At 45.5% G+C, this 25,752-nt stretch overlaps 2 long non-coding RNA genes across 2 annotated transcripts in view; one reads left to right on the forward strand and one right to left on the reverse strand.

Moving 5' to 3' along the window:
- Positions 1-25,752, reverse strand: part of LOC310749837 — an 807,599-nt gene that overhangs the window by 190,090 nt on the left and 591,757 nt on the right. The gene's annotated exons all lie outside the window — the stretch shown is intronic.
- LOC310749795 lies at positions 1,627-20,145 on the forward strand. The gene is made up of 3 exons (XR_014541791.1): positions 1,627-1,763; positions 2,876-3,120; positions 18,996-20,145. It is a non-coding gene; the product is annotated as an uncharacterized lncRNA (long non-coding RNA).

Below are 25,752 nucleotides of genomic sequence, written 5' to 3' on the forward strand. Positions count from 1 at the left end.
GAACGGTGAGCCACAGTCAGTCATTGGGCCTGTGCCATCAGTCGTGCTCTTTCAAGGCTCCTTTACTTAGTGTTCAATGTGATGGAGAACTGATGACTGAAGTAGCCTGCATGTCTAACCCATGGGGACTGAAAGTGCTGAACTCTTAGATTTAAGAACACAAAAAGAGCCTGCTGGATCAGGCCAATGGCCCATCTAAGTCCAGCATTCTGTTCTCACAGTGGCCAGCCAGATGTCCGTGGGGGCTTTCTATTGTCCAGGGGGAGACTTTCCGTTTCATTACAGCCACTTCTCAATTTTGACAGAAGAGCAAACAGTTTGGGCAGCTGTCAGTTCCATAGCAACATCACCCTAGCTGTTGACCATTGTTGGGTTCACAAGGTAGATTAATCTGGCCTCGGTACAGCAAATAAAAATAAATGAGAGAGAAGAAACGCAAGCGTACAAAATGGTCAGATGATGCACAAGGAACCTGAAGGGTCATGATCCAGTTCCTGCTAGCTTTTGGGGAACCAAGAGAGATTCACTAATCCTCAATAATTAAAGGGATTCTCTTCCCTTCCCTCCTCTCCAGCGAATAGCAAATGAGTGAGGTTTCAGCTCACGCCTGTTAACGATGCCAGTGACATGTTCATAATGCTGTTATACATTTCCTTGTGCATTACGGTTGTAAAAGAAGAGGGGGGTGATTGTGGCACAGGGCCAGAACCACTTAGATCATTTTACCAGGGGCACACCAGGGAGCAGAGCACCCAATCAAGGAGACTCTCTTTCCGGTCCACAGCACCCTGTGTTGTGACATTCCTCTCGCAGTTGTCCCCCTGCATTACCGCCACCGACGTAAGAGACGATTGTTGTCTTCGGATATCACAATCAGTTTAGCTAAAGCAAGGGTCAAACTGCTGTCAGGGAATTCAGATGTATGTTTCAACTTAGTTTTGTCACCCTGCTAGATGAGGGGAGGAGGGAAATTGCAGCTTTGGGTAAGGTCAAACCAGGGGCATAAACTTTTATTTGTGAGTGGCTGAGGACGAAACAAAATCTGATTTTGCTCAGATACAGGTGTTTTGGTGGTGGGTTCATCATCATCATAACTATCATTTATTTACTGTTTTAATATCTCCACACCGCTCCCATCTTTGGAATTGGAGAGTTTGTTCATGCTAGGGTTAAATAATTGTGCCACGTTCTGTTGCAAAGAGGGCCCAGGAAATTTTGGAGCCAACACACACTTAGGTCGAATTCCCTTTCTTTTTAAAATATTGCCAGTGTGGTGGAGAATCACACCTCTTCCCATACCCTGCATTGTACAACTGTGTATAATAGATAGATATATGCTGGCAGTGCTACGCAAGTTGGTATTAAACACATCTCAGGGTTTTTCTTTTGCAATGGTCAGACATAGGTATCAGCAAGGGGGTCAGTTGCAACTCCCTGATGACCATAGCCCCCTGCTGATTCTCAGCTTTCTTTTTCAAAGACTTAAGTTTCTAGCAACTGTAGATGCTGAGATATAAGGCAAAATGTACAGGCACGAGTCTTCTAACTTTTGTGTGTGAGAAACTAGCCTGCTCCCCCATTTCAGTGTTTTTCTTCCACCTACTCCTCCCAAATCCTGTGCATGAATATACATTAACGCAGGTTACCTGCGTCTCTTTATTTGTAATGCTTTTATTGCCCTCCCACAGGTAGATGACATGTCACAGGGAAGGAGATTGCCTTATGACTCCTGCACAGAGACAGCTGCATCTCAGTGATCTCAGGTTAGTCCCTACCTGGGCTTTAGGAATATAGTTTGTCACCTTGCCCAGGTGATTTTGCTTTCCTTGAAAGGTTAGAGCTGGGAAATATCACCTCCTGTACAATGACACTCCCTGCCCCTTTGTATAGAAGGGATGGTGAACCTGTGGCCTTCCAGATGTTATTGGACTGCAACTCCCATCAGATGGCCATGGATGATGGGAGTCGGCTCACCACTGCATTTTGGGCTGGGGGTATTCGGTTTGATTCATATGCATGTTTAAATCACTTGACTTCCCCCAAGGACTCCTGGGATAAGTGTCGTTTGCTTAGGGTGCTGTAGTTGTAGTTGTGTGAGGGGAAGACTATGGTTCTCGGGGTTTTTTGAGGGTGGAGGAAGTCATGTGCTTTCAAGGTGGGTTGAATGTGCTTTAAACACACTGTGTGGATGTGCCCTATGTTGCACTTCCTGAAACAATGTGTGAACTGAATGGAAGCTATCCTCTGAAATTCATACTGCCCCTTATTTTGCAATGCAGTTTTCCAACAAAAATGCATATATTGGGGGGAAATGTGTATAAAGATGCACATGTTCATGAAAATAGCATACAGTGGAACCTCTGGTTGTGAACGTGATCCGTGCGAGAGGCACGTTCGCAACCCGCAGCGCCGCGCATGCACAGGACACGATTCGGTGCTTCTGCGCATGTACAAAGCGCTGAAACCTAGAAGTAACCCGTTCCGGTACTTCCGGGTTTCGGTGCGTCCATAACCTGAAAACACGCAACCCGCAGCTATCGCAACCCAAGGTATGACTGTATAAGCATCTAGAGAAGTAAAGAAGATTATTTGCAAAAATATGTGCATGTGCTTTCTTTTTTGGGGGGTGGTGAGGATTTAATGTCCCCCTCCAACTCAAATGGAACTAAGGATTGGAAAAATGAGCAGTGGAGAGAAACTGAGAATGGCAGCTCTAACCACCCCTAATTTGGGGGGGATGCAGCCCTTCCTGAGGGAGCTGATTGCTGTGATGCTGCTGATGTCACAACACTCCTTTAATTCTGCCTTGAGCAAATCTCTTCCTGCTGTTCCTAAAGTGGAGGGGGCATCATGTTCATGTGTCTCTCCCTCCCAGGTGACAGGATACCCAAACTCACATTTCCTGACAGTCTCTCAAGTTTCTCTTGCCCGCCCTGGTTACGTGTTTCAGGATGTGGTTGACAAGAGTTGGCTGCTCGTCCACAGGCATTTGGAACATTATCATAGATGATGTCATGAAAACAGAACATTCCCAGCTGGATCAGCCCATCTAAAACCCAGCATCCTGTCCTTGAAACCAGCCAGCCAGATGCTTCTGGGAGCTCCACGTGTCCTACATCTGTAAGAACCTGTCTGTCTGACTTCACTTCCTCCACTGTCTGTTGGCACAGAAGGGAGGGTAACAGAGGCCACATCTGCACGTATACTTAAAACACAGTGCTACTACTTTAAACCAGTCATGGCTTCTCCCAAAGACTCATGGGAAGTGTAGTTTGTTAAGGCTGCTGGGAGTTCTTAGGACACCACTATTCCCATGCCAGAGCTACAATCCTCAGAATGGTTTAACAACCAGTCCCTCTTCCTGGGAAACTCTGGGAGCTGTAGCTCTGTGAGAAGAATAAGGGTCTCCTGAGAACTTTTAGCAGCCTTAACTACACTTCCCAAGATTCTTTGGTGGAAGCCATGGCTGCTAAAGGGGCCTCACAGTGCTTTAAATGTATGGTGTAAATGTGGCCAGTCTCCCTTTGTGATACTTGTAGGTTTTCAACCTTGTGACACCAGCAATCATTATATCAGTTCCAAACCACCTCTCACATATATCTGCAGGTTTAGCAACAATGTCGATCTCACAATAAGGAAAATAAGGGAAAAGGCTGTTAGGCTTAGCAGGCTTAGAAGCAAAGGGTCAGTAATGGATCTAGTCTGAAGTGAGGACAGGTATTCTCTATAAATTCAATTGAGGAAAAGCACCGCAGGGCTTGGAAAAGCTCTAGCACATTATTCAAAGGTGAAGTGAATTTGGTCAGCACCTGGGTGTAAGGTACCCAGAGTGGTCCTGAACCAAGGTCTCTACTGCCGGGCCTTGGTGCATTACTTCCTGCACCACAGGCACTCTGGTCCCTCAGGTTCTTTTGATCAAGGGAATCATCTTGGCAGCTGTTGTGGCCTGAATATAGTCAACTAATCCTCCCCAAAAACCCAGCACTAAGGCCTGACACTGAGACGACCTAGATGTGGTACAGAACATCCATGAATAGGACTTTCCATGTTAGTATTGGTAGGGGTGTGTGGCAACCACATCATTTACCTTGTACAGTGGTACCTCGGGATGTGAACGGGATCCATTCCAGAGCCCCGTTCGCATCCTGAAGTGAACGCAACCCGTGTCTACGCGTCTGCACGTGCACGGGTCGCATTTTGCCGCTTCTGCGCGTGACGACATTTTGACCGTCTGCGCATGTGCGCGTGGTGGAACTCGGAAGTAACGTGCTCCGTTACTTCTGGGTCTCTGCAGAGTGCAACCCAAAAATACTTAACTTGAAGCACATTTATCCCGAGGTATGACTGTAAATGTAAGGATGTATCTTATCTTCCTATATACATAAAATGTAAGACTGTCATCACGCTGCAGATTGGTGGCTATGCCAATTACAGTACAATGAATTGCAGGTGGGCAGGGGAGTAAGCAAGCAACATGGGTAACAGGTGGCCCAGGCAAGGACTCCCTTCTAGTAAACCTATCTCCAGTGAGGTTTAATGGGGATGGGGGGGATGCATTTCACAGTCATTTAGAAAGCCGCAGTGTGAATCACCTCCCCCATCTGCAAAACGCAGCTGCAGCTATGTTTAATGGCTGTGCAGGGAGGCATTTCACATAGCATCTTGCTAAACTGCTGTGGGAAGTGCCTTCCCCCCCTCCTTTAAAATGGCTCGGGGTGAGCTGGGGGGGAGGGAGGAGAAGCATGGGGGAGAGGTGAAGGGAGCTGTGGGGGTAGGTGCAAGTGTGGCTGAGGTGTAAAGGGAGGGACGTTGGCAAAGGGGAAGGCAGGGTTGGTGAATGGAACAAGCAGGAGGAGCAGCCATTAATCACTTTTAAAAAGTTCCTAGATGTCTTAAAAGGAGAAGAAGAAAAAAATACAATACTGTACATATATCCCCACCAGGGAGTTGTAGTTTGGAGGGTGCCTGGCAGTGGTGACTCATGCCCATTGAGACTGGTGGGGCAGAAAGCAGGGAGGCCAACAGTAGGCAGAACATGAGCCAATGACAGACAGAGTCAGCTAATTCTAGTTTTGTCCCTATCCTCTTCCCTGCTGAGTTCTACAAGGGGCCACGCTGAGACTAATGAGGAGATGATAGCAGAGAGAATGCCAAATGGGGCACTTCTGTAAGATGGTTTAAGTTGATTGACTCCAAATTGAGATGCGTACCTATCTGTGTGTGTGGGGGGGGGGGGGGGGAGACAGACAGACAGACAGACAGTAAGAGAGAGAGAGGGATGAGTATGGCCCACCGTGTACATTTTAATTATACTGCCCTTTCTTTGGCTCATGTAATCATGAATAAGTGAAGCACGCTGCAATCTGTGGTATGTATTTTGCAAAACATTACCATCTGGGTGAGTTTTTTGACTGCCCTTTTGCAACTCTCTTAGTTGGCTCAATTGCGAGATGGTTTTTAAAGAGGCGATTGGCAGCTACGTTGTCAACTGGTGCCTGGATGTGGTCCGTTGGCCTCCGTTCCCCCAAATTCTGCATTCCAGAGTACTTGCCAATGTTAATTAAACCAGCTGTGTCAGCAAGCATGTATTTGGGATGGGGTACAAAGACCCCCAAGGCAGAAGTCTGGGGCCATGTCTGAGTGGTTGAATACAGAATTGCCAACTCAGAATCCCTGTTTATGTCACCAGTTGTAGGAACATCCTGAAATGGGAATGGTCCTGAGCTGGATAACCGGACCAGGGGTCGGAAACCTGTGGCCCCCTCCAACTTTGGTTGGGCTCCAGCTCCCATCAGCCCTAGTCACCATGGCCAATGGTGGGAGTTGTATTCCAGCAGGATCTTGGGGCAGTGGGGTCACAGCATTTTGAAAACTATTGCAAGTACTCAAGCAACTCAAGTCCCACCCCCAGGAGAAGTCTGCTCCCCAACCAAAAGCTATCCCCCAGGGTGCTCCCTTAACAAAAATCCTGTGTATGCCCATGAGCCATAGGTTCCTCATCCCTGAGGCAGGCTATGTGGGTCATTTGCATTAGCCAGCATTTATCAAGCAACAATATCACACCTTCTAGCAGTTAACTCAAGTGGTAAGTGGTACAGAGAAACAGATGGAAGACATCAGCATTCTTGGGGAGGAACCCTGAAGTTCTCAGAAGTACAAAAAATGCTTTTTAAAACAACCCCAAACAGGAACCCCCTTCCACTCACAAAAATAGCCCATTGATGACAGACCACACTCAGTAGGCATGGAACAGAGAGCGGTGGAACGTGAAGAAGAGGGAGTGGAACGCTCTGGTTGGAGGGAAGGGCAGGCTGGAAGCTAGAAAAGGAACATCCCCTTTCGGAGAGAAGATGCATATCCTGTTGCAGGTCTCCTATCGATTCACTCACCAACTGCATAGCCTGTTGTGTTGAGCCACTGATACGAGGCAGCGCAGCATGGCTCTGCCACTCCAGGGATCTGGTCTGGCCATAATTACACCATACATTGAAAGCACTACGATGCCACTTCAAAGAGCACTTTCCTCCTCCTGTGGTTTCTAGCAGCTGGTATTCAAAACCATTGCTGCCTTTGACCATAGGGGCGGAGCCTAGCTGTCACGGCTGGTAGCCATTGATAGCTGTATCCTCCATGAATTTGTCCAGTCTTCTTTGTAAGCCATCTAAGATGATGGCCATCACTGCCTCCTGTGGAATTGAGTTCCACACATGCACTGTGTGAAGAAGTTCTTCCTTTTTTTGTCTGTCCTGAATCTTCAGCTTCATTGGATGTCCATGAGTTCTAGTATTATAAGAGAGAAAAACTCGACTGTCCATTTTCTCCATGCCATGGGTAATTGTATGCATAAATAGGTTACATCTCAGACATATAAAAATCTGAGTTTTCTACACAAACATCTCTTGTGTCCTCCAACCAGGTAAACAAGAAGCGTTATCAGAGTGCAAGGGGGCATCCCAGCCAGACCAAAGGGCACAGAATGGGCCTGGTGAAAGGTATGGCCTGGGAAGGCTATCAAGGTCCTAGAGGTCCACATTTTAGCCTTTGATCTATCGTTGCCCACAATGATTGCTGGTTTTAACTAGAATACAAAACGTACCTGGCTCTCAGCCTGTACTGCCCCCAGTATCCTGTTGAAGATGTGTTTATTATCTTGGTTTGGGGCCAGAAACCCCCCAAGTGCATTTTCCCCATTGCCTGTGTGAAAATGCCTTCCTCCAAGATCTAATCTCCAAAGAACTCTCCCCACCTCACTCTCTGCAGCAGCTCCTGGTTCATTTCATCAGCTTGAGAACTAAGATCAAGATCTCTACGCTGGGAAGATTTTCGCGTCAAATAAGAGCTGACAATAGTAGTCACATTGGCATAAAATCCCGGCCGGAAGGATTACAAAGGGATCAGAGTGGATTCAGTTCTTTTCTTTCATTCTATTCCACTCCACCACCTTTTTTTCTGGGAGACAGTAATGGATTGCGAAGCACACAGATTCCATCCTTTTTATAACACCAGAGGTCACTGTATGATCGCACATTTGAGGTTGCCACAGGGTTCCTGGGAGGTCAGAGATGCTTAATCCATATTAAGGGCCCAAACGAGCAGCAAAACGTGTACTTCATGATTTCTGTCTTTGATACTGCTTCATGCCAGTCAAAACTTTGCTTTCAGATGATTTCCCTTTCCCTCCCTACCTTCCGGTGTGCGAAATGAATATCACACATAAAGACAAATTTCAGAAGAGCAGCTGTGAAGAGCAGATTATTGCAGTGAAAAATACAGAGCTCTCTAATCCTAACAGAAGTGGGAAGGGCCATAGCTCAGTGGTAGAGCATTTGCTTGGCATGCAGAAGGTCCCTGGTTCACTCTCTGGCCTTTCCAGGTAGGGTGGAAAAGACCTTACACTGCCACTCAGTGTAGAGTGATACTGCCCTGTGTGCATGGCTGGAATCTCCCTGAAGGGGACCTGAGCAAAATTCATTCTCTTTTCCTTCAAATCTCTCCCCTTCTCTTTGAAGTCTTTGCTTAACCCTCCTTGCTTCTCATATCCCAGACCCTCCAAGTGTCCCTATTTTCCAGTGATAGTCCTGGATTTACAGAAGCTGTCCCGGTTTCTGATTTGGTCCCAGAATGTCCCTATTTTCCTTAGGACTGTTCCTATTTTCATTGGAGAAATGTTGGAGGGTATGGAGTTATGCAACTCTTGAGCCAAGGAGATAAGTAACTACACAACCTTGTTTAGAATATATCTGAAGGCAGCCCTGTATATGGAAGTTTTTAAAATGTTTAATGTTTTATTATGTTTTATATATGTTGGAAGCCGTCCAGAGTAGCTGGGGCAACAGAGTCAGATGGGCAGGGTGTAAAAAACGAACTTCTTCTTCTTCTTCTTCTTCTTCTTCTTCTTCTTCTTCTTCTTCTTCTTCTTCTTCTGGAAAAGTATGTCCCTTCACTGGAGAAAAGTTGGAGGGTATGATATCCCTCCCTCTCCCAAGTATTCAGACTGGAAGTTCCAGGGATTTTTATTTTTTATATTTTGCTTTGTTTATACTGCACAACATACGGCATGCACAACAAGGATGGGAAACTTGCAGCCTTCCAGGTGTTGTTGGACTACAACTCCCATCAGCCCCAGCCAGCATGGGCAAAGATTAGAGATGGAAGGAGTTGTAGTCTAGCAACAACTGAAGGGCCACTGGTTCTGTACATTGATGCTGCTTTGCTAAATAATAATATTTAGAATGCCTCTCACTCCTACACCTTGGCAGTCATTCCTGCAGTATTCGACAGAAGACAGAAATATCCGTGGCATACGAGCTCTTTCTCATGGCACCAACTGCAACCTAGTTTTCACAGAAAGTGCTCAGTCCTTCTGTCTCACAGTCTGACACCTGTCACTCATCTGCCCCAAACATTTGGGGATTTAAGACAGTGCCTGCTATCTGACAAGTCCAAGGTAAAAGCGGATTTAGAGCAGCCAGTTGATAGCAACGGCCTGTAATCGCTTGCACTGAAGAGAGAGGATTCTCTCCCCCTCCCCTTGTTCCTTAATCCCCTTTCCTCTCAAATGCTGCAGTCGAAAGAATCCTGAAATCTTTTTTCTATGGCCACTTTCTGATGCAGAAAAAGCTCGTAAACTGTTTTGAGGGAGCAGATCTCTCTCTGTGAGTGTCTGTCTGCCTGTCTCTCCCTCTCTCCCCGCTTCTTCCACACCATAGGAAGATGACTTCTACTGAGTCAGAGCACTAGCCCATCTAGTTCAGTATTGCCTGCACTGACTTGCAGCATCTCTACAAGGTTCCTGACAGGCAACATCCCACTTGGAAATGCTGGGGATGGAATCTGGGACTCCCTGCAAGGAAAAGCCCTGAGCCCTTCCCCAGATGTACCCCCCCCCCCACATTATACTGCAAGAGTGGAAAACTTTTCCCAACCCAAGGGCTGCATCCTCTTATGTGGAACCTTCTGGGGGCAGGTATGCATGGCAATAGCAGTGATGGCCCTGTACACATTTTAGACTCTGATACAGCGTGTTCTCCATCATGGAGACCACGTGTTGCGGTGGGGGCTGGCAAGACACCCCGCTGTTGCTGGGCAGGAAAGAGTTTGGCCACCATTAACAGAGTTACTGGGGAGATTTATATGTTGCCATTTTTTGATTGACAGCCCTAGACTTTAAATGCCCTGCACGCAGCGTTGAGATTCCTCTTTTCACTGCGTGCATCGGATCACCCGCCCACCCTCCCTATTTTAGGCTGTTCGCTTGACCTTGCTATGCCTGTCATGGGGTCGTCTGCTTTTGGGGCAGGGGCCTGGTAGGAATTTTGTCCATTTGGCTGATTGGATGGGGCCATTTGGTTTTTGCCTACTGTGTAGCAAATCGTCACAACTTGTAAGGTTGCGGTTAGGCATTGGTTTGGGAATTGGTTGGTGGAGGGGTATGGATTTGGCTGTGCCTGCCCCTCCAAAAGTGCTGCTGCTGCTGCAAGGGTTTTCTGTTAAGGGAACCCAGGGGCTCGCCATGCTTTTGTCCGAAGCCTGTCAAGGGGCTAGGGCCACACAAGAGCCCCTGGGAGCATTTGGGGAGAGGTGAGGCATGGTTCCCAGTCCTGTCTCTCTCCCCAGGTGACTTACCCTTTTCTGACTTCGCGGGCGTGCGAATGTCAGACTGTCCCCGTGTGCGGTCAGATAGTCACAACCAGTGCCTAAGCAACCACTCACATTGCTTGTAATTTTAATAAAGTTGTGTCTTGGGGTGTCTTGGGGACCTCGGCATGCAAATTCTTCCGAAGAGGACTTGTGCTCCACGGGGCTTATTGCCAGCTAAGTGTGCCTAGGATTGTAGTCTCTGCACACTTTCCTGGAAGCAGTGCTTTTTTCGGGGGGGGGGGATGCAGAGGTATGCATACCCCTAAACATTTTGTTAATCTAAGTTTGGCCTCATTGAGGGACAGTATTTGAATATGAGTAGGAAAATGAGAGTACCCCTAAACATATTTTTTTTAAGGAAAGAAGCACTGCCTGGGAGTAAGCTTCATTGAACAGGGTGGGGCTTACTTCTGAGTAAACATGCATACGTTTGCACTGCACATCCATGGTAAACGTGACATCTCCTCTCTCTTTGTATGTTCTGTATGATCAAAGTTCAGCTAGAAAGCTGTACGATAATTGCAGAATGTAATATAAAATATAGGCAGGGCCACAATGGTGGCAGCACCCCAGTTATGGAATTTACTCCCCATGGCGATCTAGCTGCCTCTCTGCCTTTGTCTCATAACTGGAAGGGAATTTGGTAGTCTAGTCGTTGGCTAGGCACTGCATTAAATTTTATTGCTGCTTTGTTGTTATTGTATATTGAATTATTGTTTTATGTTGCTTTTATTTGATCATTGTTTGCCACCCTCAGCTGCCTTTGGAGGAAGGCTAGGATATAAGAATAAATAATAAGAATAATTTTTCAAAAGAATATTCTCATGCATTCACCTGCATACATGCAAACATATAGGTACATGTAACAGATCAGAAACCTTTATGTTTCTTGTAAGGGAGATAACACGACAAAAATCAGGGCCAGGGAGGGTGGGGGGAAAATAGCTCTGCAGTCACTTATTTCCCACAACTCCCAAGCCACTGATTTCCAGTTCCCCACTTAAAGATACGTTGATCTGAGACAGATCAGTTTAGCAGCGCTGAATTTGAATCAAGTGTGCCCTGTAATTTGAATGATCAGCGGTTCATTTCCTGATAGCCTGAGCTGACCTAGTCATGACTTCTCTGTGCTCAGAGAAATGATCTGACTGTAGCTAACATGGGCTGAAAGGTTTTTAAATAGGATCCAATCAGATTCCTTGCTGCCTGGCCTGGGATGGGCTTAAATCTACCCGTGGTACTCTGGAGTTAAATGTTTTCTGCAGTCTCCTCTTAGATATTGAGTGCATCTCCCTTCCTTTGGGTTGAAATTAAAAACTCAAAGTGGTCTCCTGTTTTCCACAGCCCCTTGCCAGCCTTTAGCTCCCCCAACTGAATAGGAGGAAAGCTATCTGTGTCTCTATGTTTTTCTCTGTCTGTCTGTCTTTCTCTCTGTGTGTACACAAGCCCACACATAAGGCATAGGGTAAGGGATGGCATTTTGGAAAAGCTCTGTTTAGAAAGCAGGTTTTTAATTTAATAAAAAGGGGATCAATCAAATCGATTAGCATTTTGGAAGGCTTATAGCTCCTCCTCATCAATTACACTTCATGTGTGCATAGGGATATTAGCCATCTGTCTGCAGGATCCTTGTCATTCACCCTTATCACTGGGAGCGGAGAGAAACTCTCACTGTGTTCACGCATTCACTGTGTACTGTTTCCACTGCAGGGGTTGAATCCATGTTCACACATGTTATCCAAAATGCAGATGTATCCTATACTTTGTTTAAGATAACCAGTGTTTGCTGTGCTGTTTTCTCAAACCAGCTTCACACCTCTAGAGTCCCTAAGCCTGTCCCAGTTCAACTCTTCCAAGGTGTGAACACCTTTGCATGGGGGAAAGACACCCCCTTCCCAACAGGGCCTGCTTGGTGTGTACACAAACAAAAGTGAATGAAGCCATGGGGATGTGAACAGCTGGTGGAGGGAGGAATTGTGAAACAAAGTGGGGAACAACTTCCTTGCACTCTTGTTGGTAATGTGAATACGCCCTTTGTGTTTGCCACTAGGGGGTGGCTTTTCCTACCTGACTTGAGCCACCATACAGATCGGGGATGACATATCCTGCCAATGTCTGGGGAAAACTGAGACATCCACTTCCCCCCCATGAGAGCACAGCGACCATTTTGGGCACCATGATCTCGCCCCCAAACCATGATCTTGCATAGCACCCCAAAGTACATTTTGGGGCACTGTGAGAGCAGAGCACTGAAAAAGTGCATCCTTTGGGCTCTGTGATCTCATGTGGACCACATGACTCGTGCAGGAGGAGCATGGACAGGAAGATTTGTGTCCTGATTTGGGGACTCAACATGTTGGAGGGTATGGGATGGCTTCCACTAGAACTCTGATGGGACATCTTGCCTTTTTTGGGTTGAGGCATAAAAGACCCCTGGGGCTCACAGTTTAATATGAAGCTCCCCAATTCACACTTCCTGAAACTGCACGGGCCCCAAAATACAGCTAGCCTTTGAAATTCACACTGCTCTGAATTTTGCAATGCACTTCTCCAACCAATGAATTTGTAATATATTGGGGAAAAGTCTGCATAGACGTGCATAGGTTAGTAAAAATAGCATGCAAAAATGCAACCTATTGGGGGAATCACTTGCAAAAATGGTTATACCAGGAAACGTTGCACACACAGATGTGCATACCAGGAAAAATCTGCACCAAAAGAATTTCCATGAGAACACCCACTTTGGAACACAGTCCCCCTAACAACCCCTTAATGTAAAAGTAGCCTGGTGCCCAAAATTTGTTCTTTTAATAGCTCCCTTAAGATTTTATTAAATAAAAAAAATCAGCCAGGCCCTTTTACAGGGAAGCATTTTTGTCTATTGTTCATGCTGGCTTTTCAGATGTATTGAATGTAAACTTATTACTCAACTTTGCCATGTTGTGTTTATTTCCTTGTTTTGGTCCACTGTCACGATATTTTCAAATGGTGGGCACTTGGTGAATCCCTGAAAAGAATGAATGAATAAATAATATGCAATTCAGGCTGCAAATCTGATGAAGACTTACCTGGGAGTAAAAACCCCTTAACAGTAGTAAACATGCACAGGATGGTGCCATTCGTTTTAATCAAATTAAATATGCTGCTTCTGTCTATTTAATCTCCCCTGCTTACCTCAATCATTCCATAGAGCCAGAAGAGTTCAGAAAACTCTCAGGATTCATTCCACATGCTGCAACTCTTCCCCAGTTGCCTATAAATGTGATTATGTGAAAGACAAATGGCAGTTTTTGCTCTGATCTTCCGAGACAAGGGTTAATTTCCATCATTGTCTGACGTTATGTTAATCAGCCACCGATTGCTCTTTTTGTATGGAAATATATCACCCTGGATTTAGGATAACTGGCCTCTGCTGTTATCTTTGAGTAATGAAAGGACGCAGCATGCCGGCTGACTCAAGGGCTGAAACACAAGCAAGGCCACTCTTCCCATCGATTTATCATCTATTAAAGGTGTGCCAGTTTTGCAAAGGAACAGCACCTTTGCTCTCCACCAAAGCCAAGAATGGGATCCTCATTTGTTTTCTGGGTGGCTTAAGGTGGGGGGCTAGACCCACCTTGCGGTTCTGAAGGTGACAGGTGCCAAAGAAAAAGGTGTTCTAATTGAGACGTCTCAAGGGAGTGGCAAGAAGGAAACTGGCAAAGGTAACTGGAGAGGATTTGCAGCCGTGCACAGACAAGCATTTCAGGGACTGCTGCAGAAGAGACAAAAGTACATGGAGGAGAAACGTATTGGAGAACAGGACACCATCTTCACACTTGAGGAAGAGAGGAGAAAATTATGTTAATCAAGAGAGGAAACTGATATGTGGGGGGAAGGAAGTAGCTGCTATAAAGGAAATAAAGACTGTGGGGTTATTATTTACTAGATGACCAGGGAAACCTTTATCACAGACACTTGGATGGCTTTAAAAGACAATTGGACACATTTGTGGAAGACAAAGCCTACTGGTCAGAATGCCTATGTTCTACCTCCACTGTCAGAGGCAGTGATCCTTCTGAATACCAGTCGCTGGACACTGCAGGAGGGGAGCGTACTGATGTCCTCAGATCCTACTTGCAGGTTTCCTGGTTGATCCCTGTGAGAACAGGATGCTGGACTCCACGGGCCTTTGGTCTGATCCAGCAGGGCTCTTCTTGCATTTTTAAGCAAGTCCCACTGTGTTCAGTGGGTCTAACAAGCCACAACATAAGTGCATAGGATGGTAGTCTTAGCATGTGCCGCCTTCTGCGTTTGCAACATGAATTATGTTGCAAAGATGTGGCTCTAGTTAATTAATAATGCCGGGCTTTATCAAATGTTAGCTTTCCTCTTCCTGGGCTATCTGCGAAAAGCCTTCCCCTCCTTTCTTTAAAGCAGTGGGTGAAAAAAACACTTTAATAATTCAGCAGGAACCTTTTACATTATGGAAATTATAATCAACTGGCAAAGGGTGAGAGATCTGATTTCTTTCTCTCCGCCACCCCCCGCCTGCCGTAGGACTTCAGCTCAAGTGTTACAAGTGTTGCATGATTAATGGCGAATGAAGAGAGGTGTGGAAGGGTCTTCGTTGCAAGATGCAATCTCAGCCGCCCTGCAGTAGATTACTTGCCCATCGGTCCTCCAACCGCCTCTCCTGACGTGGCCCTATTTTTCAGGATTGCAAACGTGACACTGTCCCGGCGCGTGTGCCTTGAGGACTGCAAACTTGGAGAAGCCCTTCCATTCCACCGCATGTACCCTTGGCTGCCATTGAATAATTTAAACCCATTAATCGTTTTAAGAGGAAGACTTAGTGCTGCTTGACTTGCTACAGCCGAATGGAGGGATGAGTGCTTGTGTGCTTCTGCAACGAAGGGTCTTTGGCCGGATGCAGAAGATCCAAAGACACCTGACTCTGACAGGTCAGAGGAGTCCCAGGGGAACTGTGGGGCAGTGAGACCCATAGAGCAGCAGGGGCCAGCAGGAGAGGCAGAATCAGTAAATACAGAGAGGACCCGTGAGGCCGGAAGGACACCGGAACCAGAACCACGACTGAGCGAGCCGGTTGCGCCAGACCAAACAGCCCCATCACAGCCAGCATCCTTGGAACACAAGCCAGAACCTGAACCCCGGACCAGGGAACACCCCAGGCCGCAACGCACACGTAGGCCGCCGGCGTACCTTGAGGACTATGAATGCGACCTCCCGGGCAGGACTGGAACTTAGAGGGGAGGGGTGTTATGTACTGAGTTGAATAGGATCCAAACTGCAGCAGTCTGATTGGTCCTAGAACAATAGGATCCAAAAGGCAGCAGTCTGATTGGTCCTAGAACAATAGGATTCAGAATGCAGAAGTCTGATTGGTCCTAGAACAATGCAGCAGTATGATTGGTTGGCAGGAACCACCCAATCATGCTCCAGATAGAAGTGAATCCACAACCTGATTGGCTTACAGTAGAATTCCGGAATTAGCCAATCATGTGCAGCCCATTGTGTAAATAATGTATATAAAGCAGATACTTTGAGGGGACTTTGATTCATTCCTCCTCACCACTATGAGCTGAATAAAGAGCATGAAATCACTTTGCGACTCTGAGTATATTTCACCTCCTTAAACAGCTTGATTTTTCCCCCTCTCTAAAAAAAAAATTAAGTGAGGGTTCCTATGCCGAAAGCAGTTAAGCAAACAATAATCCTGCTGCAGTTGTAAGTAGACATCTTACGATATTAGCTGTTTATTTCACTGACATCCATTTGAAGAGTCTACAGGGGGCTGTTTCAGGAGTCAGGACCTCAATGTAATATACAAGCTCTGATTCTGATATTTCCCTTGATAACTGCGCTCTACCTTATTGGGGTCGGAAGTCAGGCAAGGTTCAGTGGCTGTTATAATGCTCACTGTCACCAGTAATAAGTACAAAGGACTTCCTCTAAAAGCAAGCTTATAAAACTTTAAGGAAAGTTGGATTGCTTAAGTGAACTTCCAAGGCTCTTTGGGAGGGGGTGGCTGCGCTTGCCTTGTCTACTTATATTAATTTCACAACGTCTAAAGGGTCAAGCAGTGTAGTTGGTGATGCTGATTAATTCATGAAACACACAGTCTTTGAGCTATCCTATCTACCTACATCTTTCCCCCCCTTTTACTCTCCTCCAACCTTTGGGGCTTTATTTTTTTTAAAAAAAAAATCTATATACAGTGAGAGAAGGTGGTGGGAGGTGGGGAGAGAGTGAGCGTGAGCTAGTAGGCGAGAGCTCTAGCCTCTTCCCCCTGCTACCAGGAGTTTAAGGTGCTAGTCAAGAAGAAGAAAAAAAAATAGTTCAAACATCTCCCCCGCCCAATCCCTAGCCACATTGATCTGATTCCGCGTGACATTCAGACAATCAAAATTAAATTCTAAATTTTGAGCACAGTGTGAAATTCCAATTAGAGGACTATCATGGTCAAGGCGGCTAATGTGCGTTTGCTACACTGATTGGAAGGTTAACCTTATTTTCATTCATGGGAGGCTGTCTTTGATCAGAATGTGGGGGGTCAGCGGCTACTGAGAATATCATTCAAGGTGGTATAATGGAGAGCTCGCAAAGCTGCAATGTTTGTGGAGTTTGCAGATGAGCAAAAAATGGCCAGCGATTCTCTTCCTTTCTTCAAAGAGAGTTTTTTTTAAATGTTCTTGTTTTTAAACGAGTGCTGAGGGTCTGCGGAGCCAGCCTGGATGATCCTGTTCAAAGCTGTGATCCTGTGCATGTAAAGTTTAGAATCTAGTGGAAAAGGCCATTGAACCAGTCAGATAAGTTTCTTCATAAGATAACAGCATTGGCTGGCCAGGTGAGGACTGTCATTTACAGGCCCACAGAGGTTGCCATAGAGACAAAAGAAGCTATATCCAGATTCTGATTTTTTGGGGTGTGTGTGTGTGTCTTACTTTCCAGGAGTTGCTGCCACCACCCTCCCACTTACTCCTGCAGCTGCAGATGGGAGGGAACCTGGGATGTACTAGAGCAATTACCCTTAAAAAGGTTCTGAGCCAGTACCCCAGCTCTCCTCACTTCAACCTAAACCTTTGTGATTTATTTGTAGAGTAAAGGCAGTCCACATTCTCTCTCAGTCTGTCCCAGACCTCAAAAGAGTGTGTCTGTCAATTACAACTCCAATCCTACACCCCCAGGAGCCTGAATGCCAAATGTCTAGGCACAAGAGGATTCTAAAACCCCGAGGTTGGCAAAGCTACATACTTCAGCAGTCAAATTAAGGAAGTTTATTAGCTTGTGAAATATACTAAGAGTCGAGAGTGGATTTCATGCTCTTTATTCGGCTCATAGTGGTGAGGAGGAATGAAAGTTCCCCCAAAGTATCTGCTTTATACAATTTTTTATATTGCTTTACACAATGGGCTGCACGTGATTGGCTAATTCCGGAATTCTCCTGTAGGTCAATCAGGTTGTGGATTCACTTCCATCTGGAGCTGGATTGGGTGGCTTCTGCAGACCAATCATACTGCTGTATTGTTCTAGGACCAATCAGACTGCTGCATTTTGGATCCTATTCAACTCAGTACATAACAGTTTGTTATTGAAAGGAAAAAGGAAAAAGGATGGCAGCAGCTTTACAGCCTTTGGACCACTACACAAAATCATGCATGACACGGAGAAAGTGAACATGAAAGTCTCTCTCTCTCTCTCTCTCTCTCTCTCTCTCTCTCTCTCTCTCTCATAACACAAGAACTTTATGGACACCCAATGAAGCTGGAAATTGGATGATTCAAGAGAAAGAAATTAAAGTACTTCCTTTTTCCAGCGTATAGCTGGGCTATGGAACTTGCTCCTGCAGGAGGCAATCATGGCCACCAACTTGGAGGGCTTTAAAAGAGGATTGGGCAGATTCATGGAAGATAAGGTTATCAATGGCCGCTAGCCATGATGGCAATGCTCTGCCCCATAGGTAAAGGTAAAGGGACCCCGACCATTAGGTCCAGTCGTGGCCGACTCTGGGGTTGCGGCGCTCATCTCGCTTTACTGGCCGAGGGAGCCGGCGTACAGCTTCCGGGTCATGTGGCCAGCATGACTAAGCCCCTTCTGGCGAACCAGAGCAGTGCACGAAAACGCCGTTTACCTTCCTGCCAGAGCGGTACCTATTTATCTACTTGCACTTTGATGTGCTTTCAAACTGCTAGGTTGGCAGGAGCAGGGACCGAGCAACGGGAGCCCACCCCGTTGTGGGGATTCGAACTGCTGACCTTCTGATCGGCAAGTCCTAGGCTCTGTGGTTTAACCCACAGCGCCACCCACATCCCTTCCTGCCCCATAGGCAGAGGCAATAATACTTCAGAGTACCAGTCGCTGGAAACTGCAGGAGGGGAGAGTGCTCTTGTGCTTGGGTCCTGTCTGAAGTTACCCATAGGCATCTGGGTGGCCATTGTGAGAAAAGGATGCTGGACTAGATGGACTCCCTTTGGACCGATTCCAGCAGGCTCTTCTTATGTTCTAATGTTCATATGACTTCAGATTCTTAAGTGATTGATCCGGGTCATGATCCACCTGTATCCAATCAGGTGAACCCGCTTTGGAACCTGAGCTTTGTGGATTCATCACCCATCCCTACTGTTAACTGGCTGCACATTTCACATAAGTGATAAAACACGGTTGCGATAAACATGCTTCATTTTGAAGTTCTACTAGTAGTGCCAACACTGTGGCATTTAAGATTCTTTTCATTTTAAATGACGATAACAGGCACGAGAGGGATATTTTATCTAGCTTGTGAAGTCCTTTTAATAAAAATTAATTGCACCCTGTTCTCTGCAGCTATAAACTCCTTGCTGTCTTTGTTGGTGCAGATGAAACTTTACCTGCCACAACCCCTCAAAGGTGAACCCGCAGAAGTCCCCTTGAAAGCCCCGGTATCCGTCCTGTACCACAGAGCCATGCAAAGCATTTCTCTCTATGACTTCCCAATAGGAGAACCTTAGGATCCTGTGACAGAAGGGTTTAAGAAGCATTGAACGCCAGCCATTAAGTTGTAGCCCCTGGACATGGAGATATCAAATATTCTTTTTGGTATTTCAAAATCTTTGAACAGGACACACTTCCCTTTCGGTGGCTAAAGGATGCAGAAGTGGCTGTGGAGGACATGTATCACAGCTGGAAGACTAAAAGCAGACTCTGATTTTCAGGTGTCTTTGGGATACAAAGGCATTTTTAAATAAAATAAAATAGAACCAGAGGCACAGACCTATCTGTTTTTGTCTTTTTTTGGTTTTATTTTTTAACAAAACCCCCCACCCCCCAGCAAAGATAATGAGCTTGTATCAAGCTGCAATCTTTGGATCAATCATGCTTGGAGCACCAGCAGATATAATGCTTCCTCCTACCTTTTTGAGACGCCCGCACTGCATACAAGGTATTAGTCCTGAATTGAAAAAGGAGAATCATCTGGAATATTCAAGGTGCCAGGCTGCTGTTATGGCCTTAGAGCAAATATACAACACCAGATCATGGGAATCGAAATGTTCCTGGGCTACCCCATTTCAAATGCACATGATTACATGCTTCCCCATCTTAAAAACAAGCAAACGAAAAGGTATGTGTGCAGTGCACTAGAGAGGTGTTTGCATGTTACATTCAATGAATATCCAATCTGTGTACACAAGAGAGTTAAGCAGTACACTCCCAGTTATTCACAGGCAACACCCAACCAGTTTGTGTACCTCCAAATACAACCACAGAGCTGAACAAATGCCTGCATCAGGGGGAAGTGTGCATGAAAATGACTGTAATATTGAAGATAGCACACAAAAATGCATTATCTTGGGGAAAATTGCTTGCAAAATTGTGCCCGTTAGTCTAAACTGCATACAAAATTGTGTTGTTGGGAGGAATTCGAACTACAATGCTGTGAATTTTCATGAGGATTTTTAATCTTTAAAAATTTGCTTCATTGTAAAATGTGGAGAACTGAATTTATGACTGGAAAAATGTGAAACTGAGAAAGCCAAAATTGCCAATCCAAAACATCTGCAGGGCACCAGCTTGGGAAAGGCTGCCTTAGATCTTGAGAGTATTTCCTCAAAAATAAAAAAATGCTACTTGTCACCATTGTCTTCTTGGACTGCTGCTCTTTCCTGGATGTGATATTTATTGATTTTTTGGACTTTATTCCATTTATGATTTGCTTCCCATTAAATACCTTGAAATGATTTCACAGGAAAGACATCAGCAATAAAAACAATGAAAAACAATCCCATGTGTAAAAATGATTACAAACAAATCCACACATACTGTGAAAACTATTAATGCCATTTAATACATAAAAGCCACTGCTGGCACAGATAGGGATAAATATCATGTAGATTATTATTCCACCTACTTAAGCAGTACACAGCTCATTGTTGAATGAAGCAATAACTTGCAGTTCCGCTATCTTTGTGATGAAAACCGAATAGTTTTCTCAAGTTGGCTTCTAATTTGCTTAAATATTACACTAGAGTGGAGCCGAAACAAGTCAGGTTTTTGCAAAGCAAACATTTCACCAGAGCAAAAAAAATACCTTTGATTGCCACAAATGTTTCAGCACTCCTTGCGGGGGGAAAAAGAGTTTGGTTGTTCATTTATGTTGCAGTCGCTCTTCTTCAGTGGCGTAATCGCATTGCCATGGTTATATACCATGTTGAGGAAACCTGAGTTGTTCTAGCTCTGCTCAAAGTGTCACATTTAAGCAAATTGTGTAGTCAACTCAAAAGAACTATTCTGTTTTCAGCACAAAGATGGTGGAACGGCAAGTCTGTCCAATCTGAATGGGGAGGTGCTGCTGCTACAAAACTGCTCATTAGTTCTGAAATTTGATGATTCCTCTACAGTCTTGTGTTTCCTTTGCACTCAGATCAGTCTTGGGCCTTCTCCCACAGGAATTTGGCTGTGTCATCACTTCCTTCAGCATTCTAATATATCATACTAAGCTTTAAGCCAATTAGGAATGACTACTTACCATGCTGAATCATAGGTAGAGGAAAGGATAATGTGTCCTTCAGATAATGAATCCCCTCCCCAACTCCCTCCCCACCAAAATCCTGGTTTATTTCAACAAGATGGATATAGAGAGAGATTTTTGGCTTCACTCTTTTATTTTCACTGTATCCAATTAGGATGCTGCTTGCTATCAAGCCGCATCCATTTTTTTTTATGAGATACCTCTCAAAGAGTGATGCTGAAATGTCTGACCTGATATTAATATACTTGGTACTTACTTAGCACCTCTGCTCCTTTGACATCCTGTGCCTTTGAAGAGGTGGATAATGTTCTTGCACTTCGATGGGTTGTGAAAGTGAGGCACAAAGGGAAAAGATGGAAATCATGTTTCTGGTGGTGTGACTCAGATCCAGAGGTGTTGTAAAGGCTGCATGGTGAGAGCCAGTGGAAGGCCTTGGTTCTATTTAAATTATAGCATCTCTCTAACAACATTAGATAAGGAATCAAATTATCTGCCTTCTCTGTCTGCAGGTCAAGGTCCAGATTGTGGTGCCCCTGTAGGTAGGGAAAGTAGTGCCAGCCCATCCAAGATATGGGGGGGGGGACATGTGGCCCTCCAGATGTAGTTGGGCTTCAGCTCTCGTCATCCCTCACTATTGACCTTGCTGATTGGAGCTGATGGACGTTGGTGGATATAAGAATATAAGAACAGCCTGTTGGGTCAGGCCAATGGCTCAACTAGTGGTCAACCAGATGCCCATGGGTAGCCTGGAAGAAGGACCTGAGTGCAACATCACTCTCCCTGGTTGTGATTAGGAGCATATGGCATTCAGAGGCATACTTCCTTCAACAGTGGATGGAGAACATAGACATCATGGGTAGTAGCATGCTATTGGGTGTATCTGAACAAACCAATCTGTTAATTAGTTGCATTCATATCCCACCCACCAGAAGATACTCAAACTCAGGACGCAAGGGAGAAACGTGCTAAGAGGAAGGCATGTTTGGCAAATCCACACCATGATCAACTCCCGCCCGGAAACCAATGTCCTCACTGCGGAAGGACGTGTGGCTCCAGAATTGGCCTCCACAGTCACTTACGGACTCATTGTTAAAACCGTGTTTATGGAAGACAATCTTACTCGGCTAAGAATGATCGCCAAAGAAGAAGACCATAACTTTCATGATTCCAAGGCAGGTTATAAGAATACAAAAAATTATAATCAATATTCAGGCTATCACAGTACTTCAATAGAGCAACAGATACACACCAGAGGCAAACGTGGATGGAGCGATGGATATGAGTCTCACTTTTGTACAGTAGGCAACATTCTAGCCTTACAAAAGTCAGATAATTTATACACATCCACATCTCCATCAAGACAAGCAAGATGCATTATCACAGTTCAATGACATGTCCCGGTGGGGTATGTAACTGGGCCAGTGGTGTGTGTGGCCTGTGGCAGGGGATGTGGCCTAGAGAGGAGATGTGTCTTTGGGAGAGTTCTTAAGGCCGGATAAAGAATCCTGGGGCCATATTTGAATCCTGGTCCTGAGGTTGTCCATCCCTTCTTGAATAGATCCAGTGGGAAAATGTGCTGCCCCAATTGCAGTGGGCTATCACCCCTATTTAAACCTCTATTAACAGTTGTCTTTTCTTTCATCCTCCTGACTCTGGCAAACTTAATATAATGGAAGTTACATAAATCAAATCTCAGCAGTAAGGAGGTTAATAAGTTTACATGGCATAATTGAAAGCCATCTTGATGGCTAAAAAGGATTTGATGTATCAGCTTTTGAGGTTACCCACTAATTATTTCCAGTGGCCAAGCCAGCAGATATATGGCTACATGGATATGGCTGTATAGAAGCTTTAAGGGGTACTGAAATGAATTTTTATTGCTATATGTATGTGAATGTGTGTGTGTGTGTGTGTGTGTGTGTGTGTGAAACCGAATTCATTTTCAGATTTTGGAAGGTCTGCCTTTTGTCTAAAAAAATTGGTGTGTGAATTTATGAAGCAAAATTAGCCTGCTTTAGCTGGCTAAATCAGGGGTGGCTAACCCTGTTCAGCCTGAGGGCCACATTCTATCATGTTCAACCTTCCATATCATAAGAAGTGTCCTGCTGGATCAGACCAATGACCCATCTAGTTCAGCATCCTGTTCCAACAGTGGCCAACCTTTGGGAAGTATGCAAGCAGGACTTGACCACAAGAGGACTCTCCCCTCCTGTGGCTGCCAGGTAACTAATATTCAGAAGCAATACTGCCCCCAATCATGGAGGCAGAACATAACTACTGTTGTTAGGAGCCATTGACAGTGTTTCTTTCTCTTTCTTTTTATATTACTACTATTACTACTGCTGCTACTACTACTTGAGTTTCTTGGTTTACAAAAAGACATGCCTTGTATCTTTTTTCAGGTTGTACAGTCTTTCTTACAAATCGGTTACGTTTGTTACGAGAAATCAGCGTTGAGTACAGTACAGTGGACGCTCGGGTTGCAAACGTGATCCGTACGGGAGGCACGTTTGCAACCTGCAGCGTCTGCAACCCGCAGCACCGTGTCTGCGCACATGTGGGTTGCGATTCGGCACTTCTGCGCATGCGCAAAGCACAATTTAGTGTTTCTGTGCATGCGCGAGCACCGAAACCTGGAAGTAACCCGTTCCGGTACTTCTGGGTTTCTGTGCGTCCATAACCCAAAAATGTGCAACCTGAAGCGTCTGTAACCCGAGGTATGACTGTATAAGGTTGGGGGAGAAGAGGAGGGAGAGGAGGGGTGGGGTGGGGTGGTGAGGCTTATATTCTTTGGTATAGTGTACGTGTGGGGGTTTTGTGTCAGCGTCAACTGGGTAGTTTCTCTTTGTATTCATTTATTACATTTCCTTCATAGTGAGAGGTATGGGGGGCGGTGTGTGTTTGGTTGGTTGGCTGTCTGTGGTTGGTTGCAGTGGGGTTTGTTTGCTTTTGTGAGAGGGGGAGGGCTTGTTGGGTCAGGTAAGCCAGATGGATTCGTATGCTTTCGGCGGATTCTTGTTGTTGTCTTGTTGGGCTGTGTATGTGATAAAAGGGAACCATACTGGCGTGAAGGTGCCCTCTTCTATTTGTCCCTGTGTCGGTTTCAGTCTATTGGTTAGCTTTTCTAGTAAGGCCATATCCCATGCAGTCTGGTACCACTGGTCCATGTTCACCCCTGACATGTCTCTCCAGTGTCTGGCTATGAGGCTTCTGGCTGTTGAGATTAGGTGGGTTATATAAGCTCTGTGTAATGTGAATGTTCATTATGATCTTGGAAGATGTTCAGTAGGGCCAGTTCTGGGGTGAGTTCCAATACCTGTTTGGGACGTGGGTAGAGCTGTGGGTTAAACCACAGAGCCTAGGACAGAAGGTTGGCAGTTCGGATCCCCACGACAGGGTGAGCTCCCGTTGCTTGGTCCCTGCTCCTGCCAACTTAGCAGTTCGAAAGCACATCAAAGTGCAAGTAGATAAATAGGAACCGCTCCGGTGGGAAGGTAAATGGCGTTTCCGTGCGCTGCTCTGGTTCGCCAGAAGCGGCTTAGTCATGCTGGCCACATGACCCGGAAGCTGTACGCTGGCCCCCTCGGCCAATAAAGCGAGATGAGTGCCGCAACCCCAGAGTCAGTCACGACTGGACCTAATGGTCAGGGGTCAAGGGTATTTACCTTGTAGGGCTGTTGTCCAGAAGGGTTGGATTTTAGGGCATTCCCACAAATTTTTTCAATTCTCTTTTAAAACTATCCAAGTTGGTGACTATCACTGCCTCCTGAACGAGTGATGGGACTCTGGGGTGCCCTTTAGGTTTGGCATGTGTGATGGGGGTAATCACAGAGCTGGTGAGGCCATGTCAGGTTCACATACTCAAGGCTCTCAGAGCGAGGAATAATTCCTTCCAATCCTTTGCTATGGTGTTGCCGATGGCACTTGTAACCATGCCCAGGAGTGAGGAGGGAGTTTATTCTTCCTGCATTAGGGAACTTCCTTGCAGGTACTATATTTTGATTTGCATGTTTTGCAGATCCTCTTTATTGTTATAGTTTGAATACATGTAACCTCCCCCCCCCCGCACAATTTGTCTCACGAGTCTTCTTCCACAGAGTAAAGGGGAAATTACACTTTTTTTGTCTCCTTAAGTAGATGTGGCCAAAAAGATACACAGGCAAATGCAAGTTAAACTGCTGCTCATGTATATTTCTTTTACATCAGGGCCAATTTGAGGGTTGAACACTCTGAATATTCTATCAGGCTCTGGCTAAGTTATTGGAATGGGTTTTGATCACTCTCCCTTTCTCTCCCTTTCTCCTCTAAGCCCAGGGGAGTCAACCTGTCTCCGATGATGGAAAGGTTCTGCCAAGGGACTGAAGATCGGATTGCCGGTATAATTCATTTTAATGCATTCTCCACATACTAATCATTTGCAAAGGTAAGGTCTTCTCTAATAGGAACATGACTGTGGAAAGACATATGTAATTGATCATTTTTTGCATTAGAAAGGGTGATTAAAAACCAAATCCCTCATCTGTTCCAGAGGGACAGGCGTTGTGTATGTTGATTCAGAGGCAGATAGGTTAGGTTATAGATCTATGTCCCCAACTTTGAAATTTGTT

This window comes from Podarcis filfolensis (assembly GCF_964270895.1).
Source record: "Podarcis filfolensis genome assembly, chromosome: 14".
NCBI classification, from domain to species: Eukaryota; Metazoa; Chordata; class Lepidosauria; order Squamata; family Lacertidae; genus Podarcis; species Podarcis filfolensis.